The sequence below is a fragment of the Thermobia domestica genome, chromosome 15 (genome assembly GCF_964235325.1).
Source record: "Thermobia domestica chromosome 15, izTheDome1.hap1.1, whole genome shotgun sequence".
NCBI classification, from domain to species: Eukaryota; Metazoa; Arthropoda; class Insecta; order Zygentoma; family Lepismatidae; genus Thermobia; species Thermobia domestica.
In genome coordinates this window covers 159,846,734-159,856,874 of record NC_137468.1, presented here as the reverse complement: position 1 = coordinate 159,856,874, position 10,141 = coordinate 159,846,734, and positions in this window count along the sequence as shown.

Genomic DNA, 10,141 nt, shown 5'->3' with positions numbered 1-10,141 from the left:
CAAATAAATCTTCCTGTTATAGGACAATGGTAAGCCCCACGTGGCTAGAATGAGCCAGGATACCATTCTAAGTTTTGGATGGGAAACCCTATTGAATTCGTCATACTCCCTGGACATTGCACCGTCAAATTATCACATGTTCCATTACTTGGAAAATCACCTTAGAGGACGCCAGTTCAAATCCCTAGCAGAGGTGCAAAATGCACTTGATACATTCTTCGCTACCAAATTCTACCACAATGGAATCCATGGTCTTTCAGAACGTTTGCAGAACATCGTCAATGCTGATGGAGACTATTTTTAATCTTCCAGGTACATCTTAAGTGCCATATAGATGTTCGTAGTTGGTGAGTGAAAAAGAAACAAAACTTTCTTGGTTACCTTTACAGTTCATTTGCCTATATGTATGAGGCATGAAACAGACAGCAAAACATGGTGAAAGTAGTCTACTGTCTTCCCACTGATTCAAAAAGTGTCTTTAAAATTGAAAAACACAAGTAAAAAGAAACAAAATGTTCAGACTAGAGATTTCTAAAGAACTGGTATATATAGAACTGACTAATTACAACACCATTTTACAGACATGAATTTCAACAATTAAGTTTTCCCTGAGATAAATCATTCTCACTTTGCTTCTACAGCTTAAAACCTAACTCTTAACGGAGGTATAATCGAATAAAAGATCATTATAATAATAATTTGAAACGTACGAGATATTAATTATCTCTAATTTGATTAAAATCAATTTAAATTGTAAAACAATTCTAGGTCTGGACCTAGCTCTGCTCCTACTACTTTTTCGTAAGTGGTTTCTAAATGCAACCGGGCGAACTTGTCTATTGGATTGCTCAGCTAAAAAGGAACGAAAAGGAGCTTTAGTAACTAAAAAGAAACAATTAAAAACACCCATGTGTGCAATTTAATATGTATAGAAACTATAAAATGTGTGTGTCTTCATTGAAGTCAATTTACCTTTAGCACAAGAACTGCCAGACCACGATTTATTTTGAGTTCCACTTGATTCGCGGGAATTGCATCGTAGTGGAATCAGACGATTATCACTAGATGGCCCAGCTGAATACGAGGAAACACGGGCTGAAATAAGTAAAAAATAATAATTAAAATCACCCATGTGTGTAATTTAATATGTATAGAAACTATAAAATGTGTCTGTTTTCATTGAAGTCAATTTACCTTTAGCACAAGAACTGCCAGACCACGATTTATTTTGAGTTCCACTTGATTCGCGGGAATTGCATCGTAGTGGAATCAGACGATTATCACTAGATGGCCCAGCTGAATACGAGGAAACACGGGCTGAAATAAGTAAAAAGAAATAATTAAAAGCACCCATGTGTGTAATTTAATATGTATAGAAACTATAAAATATGTGTGTTTTCATTGAAGTCAATTTACCTTTAGCACAAGAACTGCCAGACCACGATTTATTTTGAGTTCCACTTGATTCGTGGGAATTGCATCGTCGTGGAATCAGACGATTATCACTAGATGGCCCAGCTGAATACGAGGAAACACGGGCTGAAATAAGTAAAAAGAAATAATTAAAAGCACCCATGTGTGTAATTTAATATGTATAGAAACTACAAAATATGTGTGTTTTCATTGAAGTCAATTTACCTTTAGAACAAGAACTGCCAGACCACGATTTATTTTGAGTTCCACTTGATTCGTGGGAATTGCATCGTCGTGGAATCAGACGATTATCACTAGATGGCCCAGCTGAATACGAGGAAACACGGGCTGAAATAAGTAAAAAGAAATAATTAAAAGCACCCATGTGTGTAATTTAATATGTATAGAAACTACAAAATATGTGTGTTTTCATTGAAGTCAATTTACCTTTAGAACAAGAACTGCCAGACCACGATTTATTTTGAGTTCCACTTGATTCGCGGGAATTGCATCGTCGTGGAATCAGACGATTATCACTAGATGGCCCAGCTGAATACGAGGCAACACGGGCTGAAATAAGTAAAAAGAAATAATTAAAAGCACCCATGTGTGTAATTTAATATGTATAGAAACTATAAAATATGTATGTTTTCATTGAAGTCAATTTACCTTTAGAACAAGAACTGCCAGACCACGATTTATTTTGAGTTCCACTTGATTCGCGGGAATTGCATCGTAGTGGAATCAGACGATTATCACTAGATGGCCCAGCTGAATACGAGGAAACACGGGCTGAAATAAGTAAAAAGAAATAATTAAAAGCACCCATGTGTGTAATTTAATATGTATAGAAACTATAAAATATGTATGTTTTCATTGAAGTCAATTTACCTTTAGCACAAGAACTGCCAGACCACGATTTATTTTGAGTTCCACTTGATTCGCGGGAATTGCATCGTCGTGGAATCAGACGATTATCACTAGATGGCCCAGCTGAATACGAGGCAACACGGGCTGAAATAAGTAAAAAGAAATAATTAAAAGCACCCATGTGTGTAATTTAATATGTATAGAAACTATAAAATATGTATGTTTTCATTGAAGTCAATTTACCTTTAGCACAAGAACTGCCAGACCACGATTTATTTTGAGTTCCACTTGATTCGCGGGAATTGCATCGTAGTGGAATCAGACGATTATCACTAGATGGCCCAGCTGAATACGAGGAAACACGGGCTGAAATAAGTAAAAAGAAATAATTAAAAGCACCCATGTGTGTAATTTAATATGTATAGAAACTATAAAATATGTATGTTTTCATTGAAGTCAATTTACCTTTAGCACAAGAACTGCCAGACCACGATTTATTTTGAGTTCCACTTGATTCGCGGGAATTGCATCGTCGTGGAATCAGACGATTATCACTAGATGGCCCAGCTGAATACGAGGCAACACGGGCTGAAATAAGTAAAAAGAAATAATTAAAAGCACCCATGTGTGTAATTTAATATGTATAGAAACTATAAAATATGTATGTTTTCATTGAAGTCAAATTACCTTTAGCACAAGAACTGCCAGACCACGATTTATTTTGAGTTCCACTTGATTCGCGGGAATTGCATCGTAGTGGAATCAGACGATTATCACTAGATGGCCCAGCTGAATACGAGGCAACACGGGCTGAAATAAGTAAAAAGAAATAATTAAAAGCACCCATGTGTGTAATTTAATATGTATAGAAACTATAAAATATGTATGTTTTCATTGAAGTCAATTTACCTTTAGCACAAGAACTGCCAGACCACGATTTATTTTGAGTTCCACTTGATTCGCGGGAATTGGATCGTAGTGGAATCAGACGATTATCACTGGATGGCCCAGCTGAATACGAGGCAACACGGGCTGAAATAAGTAAAAAGAAATAATTAAAAGCACCCATGTGTGTAATTTAATATGTATAGAAACTATAAAATATGTATGTTTTCATTGAAGTCAATTTACCTTTAGCACAAGAACTGCCAGACCACGATTTATTTTGAGTTCCACTTGATTCGCGGGAATTGCATCGTCGTGGAATCAGACGATTATCACTAGATGACCCAGCTGAATACGAGGCAACACGGGCTGAAATAAGTAAAAAGAAATAAATAAAAGCACCCATGTGAGTAATTTAATATGTATAGAAACTACAAAATATGTGTGTTTTCATTGAAGTCAATTTACCTTTAGCACAAGAACTGCCAGACCACGATTTATTTTGAGTTCCACTTGATTCGCGGGAATTACATCGTCGTGGAATCAGACGATTATCACTAGATGGCCCAGCTGAATACGAGGAAATACGGGCTGAAATAAGTAAAAAGAAATAAATAAAAGCACCCATGTGTGTAATTTAATATGTATAGAAACTACAAAATATGTGTGTTTTCATTGAAGTCAATTTACCTTTGGCACAAGAACTGCCAGACCACGATTTATTTTGAGTTCCACTTGATTCGCGGGAATTACATCGTCGTGGAATCAGACGATTATCACTAGATGACCCAGCTGAATACGAGGCAACACGGGCTGAAATAAGTAAAAAGAAATAATTAAAAGCACCCATGTGTGTAATTTAATATGTATAGAAACTATAAAATGTGTGTGTTTTCATTGAAGTCAATTTACCTTTGGCCAAAGAACTGCCAGACCACGATTTATTTTGAGTTCCACTTGATTCGCGGGAATTGCATCGTCGTGGAATCAGACGATTATCACTAGATGGCCCAGCTGAATACGAAGGAACACGGGCTGAAATAAGTAAAAAAAAATGAAAATAAACAATTAAAATCATCAATGTATGTAACGTAATATGTATAGAAACTACTAGAATTTATGTATGTACCGCTACCTTAAAATCAATTTACCTTGTAGAAACATGTGGGTCTCTTTTCTTCTACTTGCCGAATCACTATTTCGTTCAACATAAGTAATATTGTTTTCGTTTTCAGTATGAGGTGTGTTGTTTTCTGACCTAGACGACGATTTACTTTTCTTGGACATATTTCTATGATTTTTTTCCATTTTGGAGTTTTATATTTTCTGGAAAATAAATAAAAAATCTTATTATATGGTTTGGTTTGGCTTACACAAAATATGTTACATGTGATTTAATCAGAGATCATGTTTCCATTAGAGTTTATGATATACGTGATGTTTGCTTAATATTATACTTTCTGGTTTGTATTCAGTTTTTTTCCTCTATAAAAGTTTTAGAAAATTGAATTTATAATTGTGTTGAATTTTAAATGGAATACATATATTTATTATCATTGGTTACTTTTTTTTATTAATTGTGTGCTTCTTCGGAAGATGTACCAGTGCGCAAAACGTAAGGACAAGATAGAGGAAGTAACACAAAATATTGCGTAGTCGGAGAAATAAATTAAGCCTGATAACATATTGCCAAAGGTCTGCCACATATGCACAATGAGGAAGGTGTTGCATAGCGTTACGTAAGCGTGACCATAGCGCAGAATGTTTGCTTCTCCAATACGAAGCAGTTGAAATGACATGGACGAAACCACTTGTGCCAGTCAGAGAGATATTACGGTGCATTATGGTGGTGTTACTCACAGTACCATGGTTCGGATGACTTCACATGGGAAAGAGGCATCGGGAAACGTTAAGAAGGAACGAAGTATGACGAGTGTGGCCCAGAATTTGATATTATTAACAGATTTGCAAATGACAATCATTGGAAACCTCAATCAATTCCGTGCGAATTAAAAGTGGTTGTCGACTACAGTCAACTGCAGCACAAAACGACCACTACGTTGTGAAACAGGCAAGAGAGACCAATGTCATACAACGGATACAATTGCAGATACATCTAAGAAGGCTGTAAATCACCCAATATCACGTTCCGCAGTGAAGCGTCTCTGCATTAAGTTGGCATTTATGTCCGACATGTATTAGTTGTGTTCCATTGACACACGCACATCGGCGGCATCATTTATGGCGATGTCAAGAACACCAGATTTGGACTGAGGAGGACTGGATCGCGTTCTCTTCTCAGATAAGATGAAATCCAGTCTGAGTAGTGATTCTGTACGTACACTCATCTGGCGAACACGAAATGAACATAACAACATTGTCTAGCATGACCACTTTGGTGGTCCGGTGTTCTTGTGTAAGAAGGCAAAATGTTATGTAAGCACACCGACCTCCCAAGTTCTGAATGCGATACACTCACCGGTCAACGTTGTTGTGACACGATACTCCTTTGTTTTTGTTTTTTTCCAAAGATGCAATCGGGTCGAAGCTCTCCTTTATGGATGATAATGCGCGACCGCGTCGAACAGCGCAGCTAATGGAGTTCTTACAATGAGAGGATATTCGGCGAATGGACTGGTTTGCCTTTCCCCCGAGTTGAATCCCATGCAGCATGTATGGGATACTATGGGGACACGTCTTGCAGTACTTCCAGATGTACAACAACTATCCATCATATGTCAACAGTGCAGATGGAGTAATAGAACTCAATACCACTACAAATCATTACAAACCTTGTGAGTAGCGTGGGAGCGTGCTGCAGAGCATGGGTGCTATCCGTGGCGATCACAAACCCTTTGAGGACCATTTCACCCCTTCTATAATAGCAGGGACATCATGAATGGCAGTATTTCCAGTGTAAATTATTGTTTCAGTAGAAAAGTGCTATTTTTTTTGTGCCTAATCACGTTTTTTTTTTTTTAAATAATAATTCCTGTTTCATGGAGTAGCACCACTTTGTACGTATGGTTCTAGTACATGAGGACCTATTTGGACGCGATGAACATACGGGGTCGGGTTGCACGGGCGAAACTGCTGATGAGAGACCAAATGCTTTAGCGAGACCCCTATGGTTCCATGAAATGAAACATGAACTGCTAATGACTAAGAATTTGTGATATGGTGGCATGAGTCATCCTTCAGCTTATTTCAATCATAGGCCGTGTTTATGTGTGTGGAACGCCCAAAAAAGCGTACGATCCGCAGTCTCTCCGTTCTACTGTGAAACATGGTTGCAGCTCTGTGATGTTGTGAGTAACAATATCTTGGTTTTCAATGAACGGTACTGAAGTTTACTGGTCGTCTGATTGCTTGTGATTATGCAATTTTCATTAAAATACAGTTAAAAAGCATGATTTGTGTAAAATACATGGTTGGATGAATTTGAGAGTAGCGTCTCTTCCAGCATCGAGGTTGTATGAGACGAGAATCTGAATCCGAGTCACACGATCTCCCACCGGAAATTATAATATTTTTGTGTATTTTATCTGTTGCAATTGATTTTAATGATTCTGCTCCAGTTTTCCAATCAAAATTATTCTGCGATACTATGTGAAATAATATATACTACATTTGTCGTACGTGAATTTTCAATATCACATATCTTCTGTTTTTCCCCTAAAGGTTTTCCTCTTTCTTTCTGAAAAACTTGACAATCCTAGTTATTATACCATTCCAGGTGCAGCATACCACTCAGTTCTATGAGAGAGGATGGACATATCTGAATTGGATTAGTGCCTCCAACGCGAACCTCAGATCTTCAATTATGTTCAGGTCCGGACTCCGGAGGTTAAGAGGCCTAGGCGAGATATTCAACTTCATTACGACGTTCCTCAACCGTCGCTACTGCTCTAGCAGTGTGATTGGACACATTATTATCCTGGAACATGGAATTATTGCTCGGAAACAATATCTGAATCATAACATGCATATGGTTCCCGATCAAAAGTACTTGCAGGTCAAATCACAAGCAAGCACTTGGAATTCTGCTTTCATTAGTTCTCTGTAGCTTCTGTTTCTGACATAAGCATATCACGAACGATCGAAACTGTAATCTGATCGAGACGATGTTCTCAGACGAAGATACTATAACCAAATTATTTTTAATCACAAGACTGGGGTAAGGCTAGAAAGGAAATAAAAGAAAAGCAACCTGTTGTATTTTCTCTCTGAATACTAAGTTAACGTTGCGTTAATAGTGTGTGAGTTCCTCTAATTAAATTAAAATAAAATAAAATCAAAAAAGACATACTAACAAAATCGTATAGAAACATTTTAAAAATATCCAGGGCGATCACTTCTTACATTGAAAAGGGAAGAAATCGTTTGAAGGGGAAATAAAAACGTATAACTTAAACGTGCCAGTAAAACGTAAAACTGACGGGAAAAACCTAAGATCTGCCAAGTCTTGGTGTAATATTCTGCTTGCTACCATTTTCGATCTTTCTGACTCCATTCTACGTCGCATTAGAGTTGTTCTGTGTGGGCGCGATAGGTTCTCTAATGCCATATTAATATAGTAAATTGCACTTTTCATGTGTTTGTATTAAATTGATAATTATTTATGGCGACAGCTATATTTCGCGGACTCAAATAAGACTCGTGAATATATATACTTGTAACTTGTACAAAATTTTAATTTTCCTGATATTGTATTTAATGAACTTTTGCCTATACGTTAGTTCTCTGGTGTTATTTTCGTTCGGGGTTGGAAAAACGTCCCGCACCTAATCTATTGTCATTTGCGAGACAAGAAAAAAAAAAAAGAAAAAAGAAAAGATATATGATAAGAATTTTTGATTCGCAAAACATGATAATGAAAAGAAGTCTGGCATCTAGGAAAGGTTTGATAGACATTAGTATAATATAAATTGTGGTGACGTAATCTATTTATCGTATATTTACAATCAAAATGTACAGATCTTTGTCTGCACATCAACCCATCAGGCACGCAGAAATTCAAAGATTCCTATGTAAATAACACATTGTGTTTTGTCGTAAGTTATAAGTAAGCAACATAGATACAAGTTATTTTCCAAATTTTAATTTATACTATGCACATTAAACACTTTTGCAAATCAGTTTTATTGGTGTTACGAGCCTAGTAGGTTGATTTGCCGGTGATAAAACTTTAGTATTCTTTGTTTTTATATGTATTTGCAACAGTGCTTCCCTCAATTGTCTTTCTAATTGCGATCTCTTCTATTTTTAGATTAAAAAATGTCATTCAAAACCAAAAGATCAAAATCGGCAGTTGAATCAGCTGGAAAAAAGTTAACACAGAATTTAGCGACATGTAGAAAACGCCGTCCCAGTATACCAGAAATGAAAACGAACGTGAGTGAAATGTGTAAAATGCCTACAAACAGAGACATAGTTGGTAGATATTTGGGGTTGTACGATGAACTGAAAGGGCAGTCGGATAGAATGAAGATAATCTCTTAAGAACTGTGAAGACTTTGGGAAAAGCTGAATTTTCTTTTGCTTACTATGCAGCAAATTTCAGCAAAAGTTGCCAAGCTGATACAGTTGTTCGTAAAATATAGAAAAAGGAGGAATGAGGTATTTGAAAAATCTCTCACTAGTGTCTTCGATATTACAAAAGAAAAAGGAAACTGGCTTTGCAGTGAAGACAAAGAATTGTATAGAAAACATCTTGAATCTGGTGACCGAGTCGGATACACTACCGCGAAAGTTGCCTGTATATCAACGATCCATCCTTCAAAAAGGCGAAGTAGCTCAATTGGTGGGTGTACAAGCCAAGTGCAACATGTGAGTATCAGTGAAACTCAAGAACGTAAGGTCAGTAGTGACTCTGAGTTTTCAGAAGAGCGTAATAAAACATAAGTATCATACTGCTTCCCCCTATGAAACGTAAGTATCAAGCAACAAAATCTGCAGCCAAACTCGTGTTAAAACTGTATCTGTCTACAAGATAAGCAGCGAAAGTTCTTCAGAACTTGGCTGAGGAAGAAATAAATGTACCCACACCTTCACAATCGGGGATTTTGCGTCGAGTGATCAAGGAAGCTGAAACAATGAAGAACCGACTTAAAGAAATTTTCGGTGAACAGGAATTCTGCTTGCATTTTGATGGGACCAGAATAGGAAGAAAAGATTATCAAGTGCAGAATTGTGAAAGAAGTCTTCGCCTTGGAATTTTGGTTTGTGAAAGCAGATCCGCCGAGAACATCTATATCTTGCTGCAAGCCTTGTTGGATGAGTATAATGCATGGATGAATATTAAAATGATCATTTCTGACACCACAGCATTGAATATAGAACACAAAAGTGTTGTTGTTGTTAGACTCCAGAGATATTTTAAACAAATGGGTTTCGATTAGCCTCAGTTTATAGGATGTCAGCATCATATTCTTGACCTGGTTCTGCGACAGTGGATGGATTCAGTATTCCCAATAAAATCACGGTCATCCAGCTTCAACTATCAATTCATTGAAGATGTTTTGGCTGGGTATGAGGACTTACAAGAAAACTATTCTGGCACAGGAAAGGTACCGCCACGTGAAAACCCAGAATGGAGAAATAATTTTCGCTTTCTGTTTGAACTTTGTGAAGGATATAATTTCTACCGGAAGGAGAACAAGTGGCCTCAGTTGAACTGGCAGAAGCTACCTTCCTCAACAATGATAGATGGACGTCACGTGCAATCTATGCATGGTTGCCTTTTTTCTCCTTCCAAAATGGAGAGATCAGCTACAACGTACTTGCGATTTCATCGCAACAAGATGGACAAAGATATGGTTTTCAATTCATCACTATACAGAGGACATATACAATGAATTGCATGCTGCTATCTCCGACCTAATGTGTCCTAAAGCTTCAAAGTGTTTTTCTGGTCACTTGGTAAAAGAACGTTCTATGCTGGATGTGCCTCGCTCAAATATGGTGGCCGAGC